This window comes from Volvox carteri (genome assembly GCF_000143455.1).
Source record: "Volvox carteri f. nagariensis unplaced genomic scaffold VOLCAscaffold_18, whole genome shotgun sequence".
NCBI lineage: Eukaryota > Viridiplantae > Chlorophyta > Chlorophyceae > Chlamydomonadales > Volvocaceae > Volvox > Volvox carteri.
In genome coordinates this window covers 1,992,470-2,002,114 of record NW_003307561.1, presented here as the reverse complement: position 1 = coordinate 2,002,114, position 9,645 = coordinate 1,992,470, and positions in this window count along the sequence as shown.

Below are 9,645 nucleotides of genomic sequence, written 5' to 3'. Positions count from 1 at the left end.
ATCTTCATATGCCATGAAGGCCGAAATATTACTGGCGTACGAAAATATCACATCGGTGTGATATCTTCGTATGTCATGCATTCCTCGGCATTCCTGGCCTACGAAGATATCCAACCAAAAGCAAGCCGTGCGCCTAAACTGCTGCAGCGGACGATCCTGCCCAACCCCCACCGCCGCCATGACGTTGGCAGCTATGACCAACGCACCGAACACCAACACGGCCACACAACGTGGCAGCGATATCTCCCGCACGCCTCTGCACGTATTGTACGGCATACCTGCGCTATCCTGCGTACTTGTGCGGCGAACGTCAACGTCTAAGCAGTCGTATGCAGCGTACACCACATGCTCACTATCGTCTGCGAAGTACTCGTCATACTTCGGTAACTGCTGCATGACAGCGACGACTTCTTCGGCACCGCCAGCTTCTCACACAATACTCATCGTGTGGTGTACACTGCTTACAAGATTGCCGCAGTCAACAGTCAACACCATCCACTGCCTGGTGTACTCACGCGTCATGACGACAACGATGCTCCCCTTCGTGCATCCCTTGCACTTGTGAGTTCGACTCCCACACGGGTGTAGTACACGCACGGACCGTCGTACTCCTGCCGCCCAGCCGGGGGACTACGGCCCCCTCGCGGGCGACGCAGCCCGCGTCTAGTCCGTCCGTCCGGGTGGCCGCTTGCTGTTTTCGCGTTTTTCGGGGTGTCGTCCGCGGTTTCGGAGCCGCGCCTTTTAGGCTAGCTCCGTCGCCGCGTGGGAGCCGCGGTCGCCGGTTCGCGCCCCGCCGTCGCCGCTTTTTTCGTCTTCTTCCTTCGTTCGGTTCGGCGCCCCGCGCCGCACCGCACCACACCTGCCCCCGCGGAAGGCGCCCCGGAGCATGGCCGTGCGCCGCTTCGTCGGGCACGCTAGCTCCGATGTCTAGTGGGAGCCGCGGTCGCCGGTTCGACCCCGGCGCCGGCGCGTCGATGTGTCCTTCTTTTTACGTTTACGTTGCGGCTCGCTGGCTTCCTCGCCCGGCGCCCGCACGTTTTTTTCTTCTATTTTTCGTTCGGGACCGCTCCACACCGTCTAGTCTGCACCGCGCCGCACCGCGCCCACACCGCACACACACCGCACCGCACCGCACCCGTTACATGTTCGCTGCGGCGACCTCGTGCGTATACATCCTTTTATTACCGCGAAATCTCAGCTATCCGCGTCTTTACCGGCTTCCGTTTCTGCTTCGGTTTCACTGGACCCGGCCGCAATCACGCGAATTGGCAGCAATCCGCATCATCACCTAAGCACGTCTGTCTTTGCTGTATAACTCTACTCCTGTTTCGGAGTCGTTAAAGGTCACCGCAATCGCGCGAGTTGGCGACGTTCTGCGTCCGACGTTGAGCTTCGGTTTCGCTAGACGCGGCCACAATTGTGAGAGCCTACCTGGTTACTTAGACGGATTTAGCGACTAGACCACTTATGAAGGTGTTGATAAACACCGGGGGTTTCCCTTGGGGTTTTATAGTCGCTTGCAGTCCGTCGGAGGCGCTCGGGATAAGATGCCGTACAATAGTAGATATTCCTGCGGAAGAGAGTCGCACCTTCCAGAGAAGAGTTACGATACCGGTCTGGCCGTGAACGGGCAGATGGTGTACGGAATCAAGTATGTGTACGGATCGATATAGCCGTAGCCGTAATCATGTACTGCTAAGTACGGTTATAACCGAAAGATGACTTGAATAGTTGTATGTATTGTGTGTACGATATTCGCCTCGACGATGGAATGATAAGAGGAATTGGAGTCCTTACTCGGAAATATCTTAAGTCCTGAGCCAGGCTCTTACATTCCTCCCCACCTGCAGCGAGAGTCCCTGCGAGCTTACAGATGGATACCCCTCGGGGGTGCGTGGGTAATCATTTCCGAGTACGCTTACGTTTAGGTTCAGAAGCTGGTTTTTGCTTAGTACGGGATTCCTGGAGAGCCCAATATTCATCAATGGCTGCATCTGTGATATTAGTTTCAGGCTCCCAACTGTTGTGCTCGGGGCCGTAGCCTTCCCACGACACCAAATACTCACGACGTGATTTCCCGCGACCATAAGATTTGTCACGATGATCAAGTAATTTATCGACAGCCCAGTAGGCACCGTCGTCCAATACAGCAACTGGTCCCGCGGGGGTGCGCCCAGTTCCTTCAATAAATGGTTTTAGTAGGGAAATGTGGAACACGTCGTGAACCCGGTATTCTGACGGCAAGCTGAGTTTGACAGCGACAGAGCCGATACATTTAACGACGGTGAATGGTCCAATCCATAAGGGTAGGAACTTAGGCGTTCCGGGTTGCTTGAGCCGAATGTTTTTCGTACTCAGCAAGACCTTTTGACCCACCGTGTATTCAGCATCACGTCGAGCTTTATCGGCGTACTTCTTATAGCTATCCTGGGCCTTCTGGATGAAACGTTTGGCCCTCTCCACATATTCGTGGATGTCGCTGCAATATCTGGTAGCAGCGGGTACAGTGCCTTCCTTCATACCCAAAAGATTGGGTAGACGAGGTGTCCGGCAATAGTTGAGCTGAAACGGAGTAGCCTTGATGGACGCCTGGTAAGAGTTATTGATTGCGAATTCCACTATGGATAGTTTGGTATCCCAATCATCTTGGGTGGGGCTGACGTAGTTGCGCAAAACTTCTTGGAGCAGGCGGTTCATCCGCTCTGTCTGACCATCCGTTTGGGGGTGGTAAGCCGTGGATAGTCTGCGCTCCGTGCCACTACGGCGCATGAGTTCTCCCCAGAATTTGCTAATAAATTGGGGGCCTCGATCGGATACGATTTCCTCTGGAAAACCGTGGCTGCGGAAGACATTGTCCATGTATAGCTGGGCTAAGTCCTCAGCGGTTACATCATTCGTGGTGGGAGCGACCCGGCACATTTTTGAAAGCCTATCCACGAAGGTGACAATGGCGTCGTGCCCCGCCTTAGTGCGTGGCAAATGCGTGATAAAATCCATTGAAACACTAGCCCAGACGTCTCTGGGAATTGGTAATGGCTGGAGTAAGCCCGCTGGTTTCCGCTGAAGTGGCTTGTTGTGTTGGCAGACTCGACACGCCTTCACAAATCGCTCAACATCCGCGGTAATGCCAGGCCACCAGAACTCACGTTTAATGAGTTCCGTGGTGCGCTCGACGCCCCTGTGGCCCGCGTATGGGCAGTCGTGCAATTCCCGCATGATTCGGGATCGTAAGTGGTCCGGACCTTTTGGCACGACTATACAGCCATTGCGGCGGTAATAACCGTCCGCATCACGCACGACACCGTCCCTTCCTAGAGAGCGCATATCCTCGAAATATGCGTCTTGCTCGTAGGACTGGAGAATTTGGACTGGCAGCTCCGACGAGACAGTATATCTTGCTTGCGTATGCGCCACAAAGGTATGGGCATGCAGACGGCTTAAGGGATCAGCGACGTTTATTCGACCTGGTCGATATTCCCATGTGTAATGGAAGCGCGCGAGATATTCCAACCAGCGTACCTGACGTCTGGAAAGCTTGGCCAAACTTTTCTGAGAGTCGAGAAACGTATTTGGGTTATGATCCGTTATCAGGGTTATAGGCGGTCCCTCAAGGTAACAGCGCCACTGTTTGAGCGCTGTGATGACACCGAGTAGCTCTTGTTCTGTCGTTGTATAGCCCTTCTCAGCTTGTGTGAATTTAGCGCTGGTATATGCAACAGGTCGCCCTTCCTGAAGGAGAACGCCACCTGTGCCGTGAAGAGAAGCATCAGCAATGACCTCAAATGGTTTTGTGACATCGGGGAATCTGAGTGTTGGGGCATTCGTTAATGCGAACTTAACACCCGCGAAAGACTCTTGTTGCGCTGGACCCCAGACCCATGGTTCCTTGCTGCCCGTGAGTTTAGTCAAAGGCGCCACCAGGGTAGAATATCCTTGGATGAATTTACGGAAATAATTCGCCAAGCCTAGAAATCCTCTGAGGCCGGACACATCCGTGGGGGTAGGCCAGTCACGAACCACTTTCACCTTAGAGTCATCCACTTTGAGGCCATCCTTACCGACAACCATCCCGAGAAACTTTAATTCCTGTCGGTTGAATTCGCACTTACTAAGCTTAGCCTGTAATTTTTCCTTGCGCAGTGTCTCTAACACAGTGCGCAAATGTTCCACGTGTTCTTGGGGTGACTTACTGAAGATAATAATGTCGTCGAGGTATACCAAGACAAATTTCCCGATATAAGGACGAAACACGGAATTCATAACAGCTTGGAATGTGGCAGGTGCATTAGCTAGTCCCATGCTGAGGACTAGGAACTCGTAGTGCCCAAAAGGTGTACGAAAGGCAGTTTTTTGCCGATCCTGTTCACTTATGCGTATCTGATGATAACCGGACTGAAGGTCAATTGAAGAGAAAATTGTAGCACCATGTAGTGCATCAAACAGGTCTTCCGGATTTGGAATAGGATAGCGGTTTTTAATAGTAGCTTTGTTGAGCTGGCGGTAATCAATGCACATACGTAAACCACCATCCTTCTTTGCAGCGAATAAGATTGGAGACCCCCAAGGAGAGGTTGACGGTTGTATGAGGCCCTTATTAAGAAGGTCCTCAACCTGTCGTTTGACCTCTTCTACTTCTTGTGGGGATAGTCGATACATTCGAGAGAATACAGGACGAGCGTCGGGTTCCAGGTCAATAGTGTGCCCGATGCCACGATCTTTGGGTAAGCCACTAATGGGCTCGAAAACGTCGCTATATTCGTTCAATAATGCCTTTAAGTCCGAGTCCGGTACGACCGCTGTGTGCTTCATGTCCGAATCATCGGTTGATGTGTTAGGCTGATGTGGGGAAGCGAATGTGCTACAAAGAGATGGGTTATCCGGAAAACACCGTAAAGGTGGTGGAGGAGGAAGTTCAGAATTGACAGAAAGAGCCACTGGGTTGCTACCAGTAGGATCGGGAACTTCCCGAACAACCACCAGCATGCCGGGTGTGTTTTTCTTAATAGCTCGTCGTGCAGCACTAGCCGACATGAGGTCGGGTGTTGTTTTAGCTGCGAGCGCTGCACAAATAGTCTGCATGGTCCGTACTCCTGCATTTTCCTCCCCACCTGCACCCTGCCTACCACGTGAAGCGTCTGCCAACAGATGGATCGGTTTACGGGAACCATTGGCTGGTGTGCGGAGGAGACAAGAGAGACCTGGAATATCGAGTAGTGCACCATTGGCTTGGAGCCAGTCCATGCCTAGAATTAGTTGGATTCCCGGAAGAAGATTAGTCATGACTAAGGCCTGTACAACCCCGAAGTATTTTTGCACCTGTAGGATAACTTCGGTTTTCCCTTGAATTGGTACCTTTTTTCCATCAGCGATTTCTACGTCCATTGCTGCGCAGTTTTGAATGTTAGCCGTATTTACGACAGATACATCCGCAATAGTGTGACTTGCACCGGTGTCGATGAGCGCGATAGCATCGATTGCACCGATTTTACATTTGAAAGTTATTGACTTATTAGGTTCGGCCACTCGCAAGCAAGGCTGCTCCGGTGGATCGTACCACACCTGTATGGACCTGGTGGTAGAAACATATTCGCGTGTATCTTCACCAGCTGGTGATGTGAAAAGCTGTGTTCCTTTGGGATATTCATGTAGCAGAGTCATGCCCTGAGTACTTTGCCTAAATTGTTCCCACTTGGGTAGAATAAAAACGGCACTTGTATTGAATGGGCTGCCTGCTTTGCAGCGTTTGTAATGTTTAATCCAATGCCTGGCCTGCTCAAAGGGTGCGTTGACCCAGACATGTTCACCCGCAACATTGTGTTTAAAGAATGATTTGCGTGGCGATGCAAAGGCGGAACAGTGAGAGTTGGAGCCATCATCGTTACATGCCGCGTCAAAAGAGAATTCTCGCCCGGTCATCGCCTGGATACGAAGAAATTCCGCGCGGCTAAACATAAGGTCCCATTTGGCACCGCTACACCCGGCCCTATCCTCAACTCTCAACTGAGGGACGAACGCAGCGGAGTTTCCGCCAGAACCTTCACACTGCGCAACTTCCTAACGTCTAGCATCCTGCCTGCGGGAGTTGTGCTTAGTGCAGTCCTTCCAATGTGTCGGCTCCTTATCCTTTGGCAGGCCGTCGTTCTCATGGACACAAGACCAGCAGTAGCCTTTGTCGAAGCAAAGCTTCTGTAGCCAGTTGTCAGTACGCTTGACCTCCCCGTGACCAGTCTTGTTGCGCTTCGCCTCCCGTTCCGCGGCCATTGATTGCAAAATCTGTTTTTTACGGGAGGATTGCAAGGGGTTATAAGTAGATTTTTTAGTAAATTGCTGCGGTCGTGAGGACCCCTTGCCATGCTTTGCGTCCCGTGTCCGCGGTTTAGCGTAGGCAACGTGTGGAGGTTCAGGATCTGAATCTGAGTTATCCATGGGGTCGTCGGAGTCGACCCACCGCCCTGGCAGATTAGGTTCGTCGTCATGAATTGTGGCGACAGCTGCGACTGCGGCGGTAGCACGTACACTCTTAGCGATATTCATGCGGTGCTCGGCAGCATAGGCTGCTTCAATAGCGGAGTCAAGCGTCTTGTGCCTGCAGTTGTCTTTGTCTACTGCAGAAGCCTTAGCCAAGCCTGGTTGCATATGAGCGAAGAACCAGGAAATTTTGTCGGACTCAGCCATATCCGGCGCATCAAGCAAGATTAACAGGAACTTCTGTACATATTCTGAGACAGACATGCCTGGCGTTTGTGTCGCCTCCCCACGCTGAAGTCGTTCGCGAGCTTCTAAGAGTTCGTGTGTGCGCGAGGGATCACCATACGCCTTCTTGAATTCCGCAGCTAAACTCGACCCATCCAGGGAAATACCTTTCTGGGAATAGTAACGCTGCAGGCTATCGAACCATTTGCTGGCGGGACCTTGCAGGAAGAATTTGAAGTTACTAATGTGGTTCATGCCCGTGAGTTGCATGAATTCTACCACGGAGTTATACCAAACTAGTTTATCCGAAATAGATTTGTTATCTTGCTTAGGGTCTCCCGTTAGGCAAGGTGGTCGTGGCAAGTGACGAGCAAATGGAACTGGTGAATTTTGCGTTAGTAAGGTTGGCCCTGGGGTACCCACCTGGTGGATTTGGTTCACTTGATCAACCACGCGCGAAAGGGTTTGGCCCTGGCCATGCATAACCTGATTTTGAGTATGCATCATAGCGCCGATATGGTTGATATTGTTGTTGACCTTTTCCATTAGGTGGCCTTGAGAGTTAATGCGGCCACGAACATCCTGAAGCTGCTGCACCAGGGTGGTGGAGTTTCCAGCAATTTCCCGCTGCAGATCCACCGGCGGCGGAACACCGCGCTGGCCTTCGACTCCGGGCAATCCGGAAAAGGAAAATGCCTGATAGAAATCAGGGGGCCGCTGCTGTTGCTGCGGTTGCTGCATAAACGGCTGCCCGAAAGTAAAGCCGGGCGCCGCCTGATGAGCTGCGTTTGCGGGCTGCAAGCCCAGACCAGTCGCCGGCTGCATTCCGGCGGGTCTTGCGTCTTGATTAGGGGCCGCCGTGCCCTGCGGAACCGCGGTCGGACCCAAGCCGCGTCGTGCCTGCAAGACGGCATCATCGTTTGGTATAGGTGTCATAAATAATCGGTTTGGTATGGCCGCAGTTGTTCGCGCGTGCGTCAAAGAATCAGGTTGTGGTTGCTGCGCGACATCGCGGGCTACCTGTCGTTCCGGCGTCACATTATCCGGTTGCGACAATAAGAGTAGTGAAGGTAATGATTGTGTTCGCACTAATGGCGTTGGAAAGGAAGTAACGCGACCAGGTAAAGATTGAACTAATTCACGTAATCGAGAAGCGATTCCACGAAGGCCTTGCCGTTGTTCGCTTTGGCCATTACTAGTGCCCGGTGCGGCGGCATCTAATACCGTGAGTGCTACGCCCGCGTTAGCTTCGGGCATGGATTGGTCCGCCGGTTCCGATGATTCTGAGTAAGGACGAAGCCCGCCCGTAGGCTGAGTCTCCTCAACGCCCGTAAGCTGTTGAAATGAAAGACTTATATCTGGAGTTAATTGTTCACTCGGAGGTTGGTTACGATTTAGAGCGCCACCCGTAGGTTGGTCACGATTGCGAGCGCCACCCGTAGGTTGGTCGCCAGTACTTTCAGAAATGTAAGATGCCAAAGAGGTACCAAGTCGCCGAAACAGAGCTAGCGCCGAGTGAGGAGACATAGCAGAAAGTCGGCGAAGAATGCTTACCTCTAACTGATCAGCGGCGGCATCCGTGGGCATCAGGTCCGCCGCAGCAGACCCACCAGCAGATGTGTTAGCATCCTGATTTGTAACTGTCTGCTGGTCCGGCAAATTATTTTCTAGAGTGTCCGAAGACTGTCGGCCTTCGGCTGACATAGCAATTCGCACCAATGTGAGAGCCTACCTGGTTACTTAGACGGATTTAGCGACTAGACCACTTATGAAGGTGTTGATAAACACCGGGGGTTTTCCTTGGGGTTTTATAGTCGCTTGCAGTCCGTCGGAGGCGCTCGGGATAAGATGCCGTACAATAGTAGATATTCCTGCGGAAGAGAGTCGCACCTTCCAGAGAAGAGTTACGATACCGGTCTGGCCGTGAACGGGCAGATGGTGTACGGAATCAAGTATGTGTACGGATCGATATAGCCGTAGCCGTAATCATGTACTGCTAAGTACGGTTATAACCGAAAGATGACTTGAATAGTTGTATGTATTGTGTGTACGATATTCGCCTCGACGATGGAATGATAAGAGGAATTGGAGTCCTTACTCGGAAATATCTTAAGTCCTGAGCCAGGCTCTTACAACAATCACGCGAATTGGCACCAATCCGCGTTATCGCCTGACCACGCCTGTCTTCGCTGTATAACTCTACTCCTGTTTCGGAGTCGTTCAAGGCCACCGCAATCGCGCGAGCTGGCAGCTGGACCAGGCTCGCAGCCGCGGCGCGTGCGCGTCCAATGCATGTTGATTAAGTGCTCGTCCTGTAGTGTAGTACGGCAAGTGCGGCGCGGGAGGAGCAGACCGGAATTGGCCAGAGGACAGTGACTGATACGGTAGTGCGTTACAAAGATTAGCTGGGAACAAAGCGCTGAATCCAGACAACGCTAGTTCGCCAGTCAACCGTGCAAGCAAGCGCAAGTCAGAACGTCGTCTGTTGGGGATTTTGAATTGTTTAAATAGTGATTTACTTTGTATTCGGGACCCAGCTCAATAGTAAAGTAGATAAGGCGATTTGACGTTGCTGGCATATCGGTCGCCAGTAACAGCGAAGTGATGGCAGAGCGCGAGCAATCGCGCGGCGGAGGCCAAGAAGGCTTGGAGGACATCCTCCAACAGCGGGACGAAGGAGGACACCAGAATGGCGGAGCACCTAGTTACCCGGAGGGGGCCGATGCGGTGAGTAACAGACGCCAGCTATTGCTCCGCGCGGTCAGACTGTAGGCACAGCCAGCCGCCGCAAGTTCTGTTATATCAAAGGCATGGGAGAGACCGGACCCAGTTTTAAAATAGCGGGAAAGGGATGCGCCGCCGCTGTTGTTTGACCAGGCTGGATTAGAAGCTACGGGTCAGGCTTAGCTTATGAAGAACACGAATCTGTAGACCGCGAGTGGCCGACTCAGA